Source organism: Eurytemora carolleeae, unplaced genomic scaffold, assembly GCF_000591075.1.
Source record: "Eurytemora carolleeae unplaced genomic scaffold, Eaff_2.0 scaffold1095, whole genome shotgun sequence".
Lineage (NCBI taxonomy): Eukaryota > Metazoa > Arthropoda > Copepoda > Calanoida > Temoridae > Eurytemora > Eurytemora carolleeae.
The window spans coordinates 68,146-76,322 of NW_019396982.1; positions in this window are offsets into that span (position 1 = coordinate 68,146).

An 8,177-nucleotide genomic window follows, 5' to 3' on the forward strand; every position below is an offset into this window, starting at 1 on the left:
CCCGCCTTCTCTACTTATTCACTAACCTTAACTTTATTTCCCCCTGTAACGCCCCACCTGCCCCCTCCCTCATTAAAAAAACCTCACTCTAAAACATAATTTTTTAGTACTGAATTTAAAATCCATTCTGTCCGTTCATTATCTATTGTCTTACAGCATTTTTTTTAAATGTTACAAAAACCTCGTTTTCCCAAATATTTCGATATATCCATGTTTATTATTTATTCATTTAAAGACTAACCTTATTGCGTGTTCATTTTCTTTTGAAGAGGTATACACAAGTATATTTATAAATATGTATATATTTGTGTTTATGTATACTAATGAATTATTGGAAGAATACATTATATAATTCTAAGTTACGTCAAGAATAAATAAGAATTATGGATTTAAAGTAATTCAAAAGAATCATTGACCCTCCCCCTCCCTCCCCCCTCCCCCCTAAAAAGCTCAATGGGAGGTATACGGCAGGGGGTAAAATAATAGAATTTCTTTATGCTGGGAAATATTTTGATTCATCTTGAAGGCCGGTCAGTTTCAGGACGTTACTGTCCGTTTTATTAGTTGTCTAAATTCATATTTTATTTTGCCCCTTCTTTTATCATCTCCTCTCCCCCTCCCCCATTGTAAAATCCGTTAGGGTAAGCCCAAAATTGCTGAGTAAGAGAAATTTTACCCTCCATTTTTCTTATTTTAGCTTTTATACTTTTTTGTCCGGATTTTCGGATTTTCATTTTTTTCAGAATAAAGCTGAGAGAGTAATCGAATAAGTTTATGCTGTGAGAAGTAAATGAAAAGCATACGCCCCCCCCCCCNGGGGGGGGGGAGGTGGGGGATTTTAATCAAATAATCAATCTCATATACGGGTTCTACTTGATATCGTTAAGGAATATTTTTTAAGAACAGTTTACTTTAGGGGAAACTTTTTTTAAAATTTTCTGGCAACTTATCCTTAATAATATTTATTTTAAAAATCATTCTTAAATATTTATCAAATTTTAAGGTCCCTTATGATCTTATCAAAAGTTACGTATGCTCAGTTTCAGAGTTAAACAATTTTCTAAATCAACCCAAATATGTTTTACAGGATATTTACTTTTTCCAAACTAGGAATACGAATATTTTTTTGAAAGATATTCTACAAATAGATAAATATTTTAGATTAAGAAAGGCTATTTATATTTTGGTAAAATAAAATCTATTAAAATGATCGCTGTCAACTATGCTAGAACGGAGAAATACAGAAAATCTTTTATTCCCTATATGCAGAGAAAATTAAACTCCCTTATCTTATTTTGTGATACAACCCATGATATATTCGATATATTCTTATAAGAATGTTAATCATATTATTATAATACTTATAATATTAAACTCCCATATCTTATTTTGTGATACAACCCATGATATATTCGATATATTCTTATAAGTTCATTAGGAAATATATTTTTACGTATAACTGTCTTTTTTACGAACTTTCTCTCGAGGATTTTCCAATTTTTCTAAACTTTTTCTTAGCTCCTCAAGGATATTCCACATATGCATTTAGTCCTTCTTTTACACCTATAGCATATCTCACCTTTATAGATAGAGTCTTTCCGTCTATTTATTCCACTTATAGTTCATTCATTCCACATACACTATAATATTTCACTTAAAGTCAATTTATTCCACATTTAGCATTTTCATTCCACATAAAGTCTATTTATTTCACATAACGTCTATTTATAGTCTATATTTTACTTACAGTCTGTTTATTCAACAAGTGGTCAATTCATTCCATGTTAAGTCTATTTATTGCACAAATAGTCTATTTATTCCCCATGTAGTCTATTTATTCCACATATAGGTTATTATTCCACTTAAAGTCTATTTATTCCTTAAATAGTCTATTTATTCCTTAAATAGTCTCTATTTATTCCTTAAATAGTCTATTTATTCCTTAAGTAGTCTCTTTATTCCTTAAATAGTCTCTATTTATTCCTTAAATAATTTATTTATTCCACAAATGGTCCATTATTCCACAAATAGTCTATGAATTCCACATAGTCTATTCATTCCACTTATAGTCTATTTATTCCACTTCCTATTTAATCCATGTATAGTTTTTCGATTCCTCATATAGTACTTTTGTTTCGGTTAGGTTGCTTTTTCACAAATATTAAATTTAAAAAATTTAATTTTAACACATTCCTCATTATGCACATATACGTTTTTGTGCATATTTCTGACGTCTTACTAAGTTACAGTTTTACATATTTCACATAAAATTTATCTTTTTCCACACTTTTTTAAATAACAACAAAATGTATGTACTAATATCGTACACAGTCACTCATTTCGCAGTACGTCTATTGATCACAAATTTTACCTTTTCCCTCGCATATCCTTATTCAAATATTATAAACTTTCGTTGTTATTTCAGGAGAAGTTACTAATTTTAGACTTAGTCAAGCACTAATACGTTAAACTTATTTTAATATTCATAACTTTATTCTTATCCCTATAATATTTTAAACAAAATCTGTTTCTATACAATAAATACAACCTTTATAAAATATGTTTATTGCCCTGAACAAAATGTCTGAAAAACGTCCGTATTCTAAACCTGGCTAAATTATTACACCAAGAACCAGTTTTTGAACATAATTTTGGGTTCGCACAATTACCACCNTTTCAAGTTTAGTGGAAAATCCATTTCCCTGCTTTTCTGTTAATTTATTTATGATAACCTTTCAAGTTTAGTGGAAAATCCATTTCCCTGCTTTTCTGTTAATTTATTTATGATAACCTTTCAAGTTTAGTGGAAAATCCATTTCCCTGCTTTTCTGTTAATTTATTTATGATAACCTTTCAAGTTTAGTGGAAAATCCATTTCCCTGCTTTTCTGTTAATTTATTTATGATAACCTTTCAAGTTTAGTGGAAAATCCATTTCCCTGCTTTTCTGTTAATTTATTTATGATAACCTTTCAAGTTTAGTGGAAAATCCATTTCCCTGCTTTTCTGTTAATTTATTTATGATAACCTTTCAAGTTTAGTGGAAAATCCATTTCCCTGCTTTTCTGTTAATTTATTTATGATAACCTTTCAAGTTTAGTGGAAAATCCATTTCCCTGCTTTTCTGTTAATTTATTTATGATAACCTTTCAAGTTTAGTGGAAAATCCATTTCCCTGCTTTTCTGTTAATTTATTTATGATAACCTTTCAAGTTTAGTGGAAAATCTATTTCCCTGCTTTTCTGTTCATCTATTTCTCATTAGTGCAATTGAAGGTCAATAGAGAGAAATCCGATATCATGTATACATTGGCAATTATGAATAGAATTAAACAAACACTCATTTTACAGAGGAGTTTGGAATTTAGTTGCATCAGATGAAATCTCACTTTTTATTGGAAATCTTTTTTTATGCTCTCACCTTAAATAGTTTTGGCCTAACAAGAAGTCACTTCTTCAGTTTTTAAGAAATAATCAAATTTTGGTTTTACATTATTCTGATGTGCATTTGAATTTGAAAAACTAATTTTATAATCGTTCTGTGAATTGCTTTTATTAATCTTTTTATTCATATTTTTCCAATATCAGAAATCAATCTCCAATATTACCACTGCATCCGGTGTGCATTAAATACTCACTTTAAAAATAGAATTTAAAATGAATTTTATTCTTAAAAATTTTGACAATTTTTTCATTTTTATATCTCATTTCTGATTTCTCTTTCATGCAAACATAATTATTTTTTCTTTTACTTAGATTTAAAGATTTTGAAGACTGTATTTTTACTAAAACATAAATGATTCCAGAAATTATAATGTCAATGGGATACACGCATAAAAACAATTAACACGCATGTATGCACGCACTAACACGCGCATAAAGGCACATGACAAATTTTTCTTCGGCTTTTGTTAAACCTGAATATTAACATAAGCTTGCTGTCCTGAATTCAACTAAAAATCATGTTTTGTTCGCTGCAAAATTTATACTTTAAATAGAAATTGTTGTCATTTTCATAAATGTTAAAAATATAAATGACTTTATATTTAAAAGGACCTTTTATTCTTTTATTGCTCTTATTTTTGAATTTTTTTAGATATTTATGTTTTTTCTTCTTTTTTATTTGCAATTTTTGTGTGGAATTCATGAATAAAGTAAAAGAAAAATTGAATAACCTTCAGCATGGGCGGAATTTTGTTATGTAATGAAAAATTGAAATTTGCAAACATTTCATATTCAAGAATTCAACCAGTCATGGATCAATGGATTCAATTAAACATTAGAAGCATTTTCTTTAAATCTAAATCTTCGAATAAAATAAAATCGGATCCGGATCCGCAAAAATATGCAGATTTCACGTTTTTAAATTGATTTCCATCTTTCATCATGTAATATTTACGAGATTTATTAGATTTCATCTTCCACCCTTTCCCACTCTTTGTTAGATGGATCTGCAATTGGTTTTAGTTATTTAACCCGACCTTGACTTCACAAATCCTAATCCTCTGAAATTTACGTAATTGTGCAATGTGCATACTGTTAAATGCAAACGGTATTTTCTAACTTATGTTCGAATTTTCATGGTTTTCCACAATTTGCCTGGTTTAGGATGGTGCAGTTTATTTAAGTGTAATATTTCTCGAAAAATTATTTTTTTAAATAATTTTCAGGGCCGGGGTTCGTTCACTGAAATGGGAAGATAGGAGAACCATTTTGGTTCTAAAGTTTTAAAAGAATGAAAAATCTTGCCGTTTGAATTTTGTGGTCCAATTTTTCATTTTCCCCCCTAAATCATCAAAAATGATTTTTTCTGTAATTTTGAAAAATTAACAACCCTGAGGTATAAATCATGATGGAAAATTATTTTATAAGTAAAGGAATTGAGTCTTTGTCACAAACTACGATGTTCTAAACATTATATCTTTGCAACTCATCTCACATAATCACGCACATTAGACTCAAGATATTCCGGATTATTAATTCTATTAGATCAAATAATCTACGTTTGAAATATCAAAGGTTTACACTGTCAAGTTGCAAAGATATAGTCTTAAGAAATTTTAATGTGGCAAAAACTCAATTACTTAATTTCTATCTTAATTTTTTTCAGTTTAAAGTTTATAAGGGAACTGATGTAAATCTGACATATAACTAATTAATTGAAAGATCACATTAAATTTACATCAATATTCTCTTGGAGAATTGAGCTCAGAAAAAAATAGAAACTTTGAGTTGGATGGGAGGGACGGGTAATGTTACATCGTCTATACGCAACATCCCCCCTACTGAACTTCTGTACTGCAATATCGGACCTACGCCAGCTGTTTATTTTTGTATTATTTGAGGGTTAGGTTAGGTTAAGACTATGGACCGAGCGCCGCGGCTAGGACAGGCTAGGGGGCCGGGCGCTGCGGCCACAAGTCCATATAGCAGCTGCAAAACCACGTGCTAGTAGGTCGGATGTGTAGTATAGCGGATTAGGCGTAGGTCAGAAGAAGAGTATAGCGGATTTGCGTAGGTCCAAAAATATACCACCGAGGGACGGAATGAATCGTTTAAACAAAAGGCTTATTGAAATTTGATCCACCTTTTGTTTTTATTAAATTAAATAGAATACAGTTTACTGTAGGAGTTACCAATAAACCCGCGGCTTAACCTTTAGCTTCTTAGTAACAAAATCAATATAGTTACTTTACAGAAACTCGTAATAAGATAAAATGTCCTTAATTTTTTTTGTAAAATTAATCCCAACTCTGAAAAACTGCCAGAGAAGAAGAAATCTCTTTAATAAAGTTACAATTAGTAATAACGAAATTACATGATGAAAAACTGTAAATATTGACTTTTTTCTACGGGTTAAATTATTTTAACATCCTGAAGTTTTCCCCAAACCTGTAAAATACTCAAAATTATCAATATTTTGACCGAAATATGAAGATCCTCTCTGACCTAATTTTTTATATCTAAAAAAGTTAACCTACTAACCTTAAATCTCAAATTAATTTTTTTTATTTAGGCCGCGCTAATATGTCAATGAAATATTTTTAAAAACCTTCGCTTCAACTCCGGTCAAAACTATTTACCTAACTTTTTCATAAAACTTATTTTTTTTATGGATATCTTGTAACAACTGTACTGCAAATTGTTTACATTTTCTCTGCACAAATGACACATGCAGTACACTTATTTTGTTAACATATCTTTAAAGTTTCATAGTGTACACTCTACTGTACTGTACTGTACTGTACAATTTATTGGTTAAAGAGTGGTGAGAGATGTCCTCCTTTTAAATCATTTAGACTTTGTCTTTGACATTTGTCCTCTAAATCTTCCCTGTATCCTCCTATTAATGTCAATATCCCCCCCCCTCCCCCTCAATCCATCTCATGAATTTCCATCTTAATTAATCTCCATTTAAAAATCTGCAATACTGAGTCAGAGTAGAAAATACATGAATGGTTATGTCAAAGAATAAACGACAAATAAAAGAGTTTTCTAAAATAATTGAAAATTGTGTCAGCTGTTGTCATCCTTGATAGATTTGTCTCCAGTGTTGGTCGGATTTACTCCTGTCTTTAATCACGTGATATTGGTTTTAACATTGACCTAATTTTAGGATTTAAACCTTGAAATTTATAAATAAATGTTTGCGCTTGGAACATGCAATGATTTCTTTTCTTTTATAATGCCAAGAAGTTTGTAACTTAGTTCGCTGCTGTTCTTGTTATACTATTCTATACTATACTATTCTATGTTATACTTTTTGAAGTCCTTATCTCTCCTGATTTCTTTCTGCTCTTCCTATTCTACCTGTATTCTCTGTACTCCTTGTACTCTCTTTACTTTAAAGTTTTTGTAGTATTTCTTATTACATGTGGTCTTCCTGTTCTCTCATCTTATCTTGCTGTTATTCATTCTCTCTCTGCTCTTCCTGTTCTTTACCTGTTCTGTACTTTTTTTCTACTTAGTCATACCGTTTTTCTCTTAAGATCCTGTTCTTCCTATTTCCCCTGTATTTCCTGTACACCATGCTCTTACATCTCTTTCTGTTCTTCCTTCTCGTCATGTTCTTCCTTTTGATGGTTATGTTCCTGTTCTTCCTGTTTTTCTTCCATTACTAAGAATTTGCTAGAATTATGTGTCACCTTCAGTTATCAAGTAATGTAGACTTATCGTATAATAGGACGGGAGTATATACAAATTATTTATATTCAAGTTCTGACTCCACTCTCAATAAGAAAAGAAACAACATTTTTTATTTATTTTATTATTTTCAGTAATGTTTGTAAGATGAACTGTTCTAGATATAGCTTTGACTCCTTTATTAATTTTATGAATTATTTGATTTATGAGTTCCAATTCGAGGTTGTTTTTTTTCTTTTCCAACTTATTAAACTTATCAAGGACATGGCCCTGAACATTGAAGGTTAATCAAATTGCTAAGTTGATGATCAATATTTTTGGTTGGTTTAAACCAAACTAATAGAATATGCCGCAGTTTAGGAAATCATTAAGGAAAGTTACTTTCACACAACGGCAGTGCTTAGGATCCGGATCCGTTGGGTTAGCAAGATTTGGGCTTCCTGGATCCGGATCCGCAAAAATATGGGGATCTACGGATCCGGATCCAAGGAGCAAAATATCAACCAAAAACTCTAAAGAAAAAATTTTTACTCTCAACCCAAATTTGAACTATTGAAAAAGAGAGATTATAAAAATTTACTGATTTCTGAATGGTTCAACAAGCCTTAGCATAAAAAGGAGAGAAAAAAATAAGGCAACAAATTTTAAAATTCTGCTTTGTTAAATAAATTCAGTAAATTTTAAAGAAAAAACCTGGATCCATTTTGTTCCAGTGCGGATCCGGATCCTCCGCATCAAAGTTAAATGTATCCTAAGCACTGCATATAGGTCTAAAAATCAAAAAACATAATTAGGGCTTATTATATATTTATAAGTATGAAAAAGCTAGAATTTTTTGCCATCATCCACCCTCCCCGTCATACACGGTGAATTTTTGAATGAACTGATAAGAATTGCAGTTCCTCGTATACTTTTAGACAAGTATATGTAAACATTTTTATTGTGTTTTGTTTCTAATTTTTTATAATTTATATGATATGTTCAGAAGAAAATTAATAAAAGAGTGTGGGGGGGTAATATTTCTCGAAAAATTATT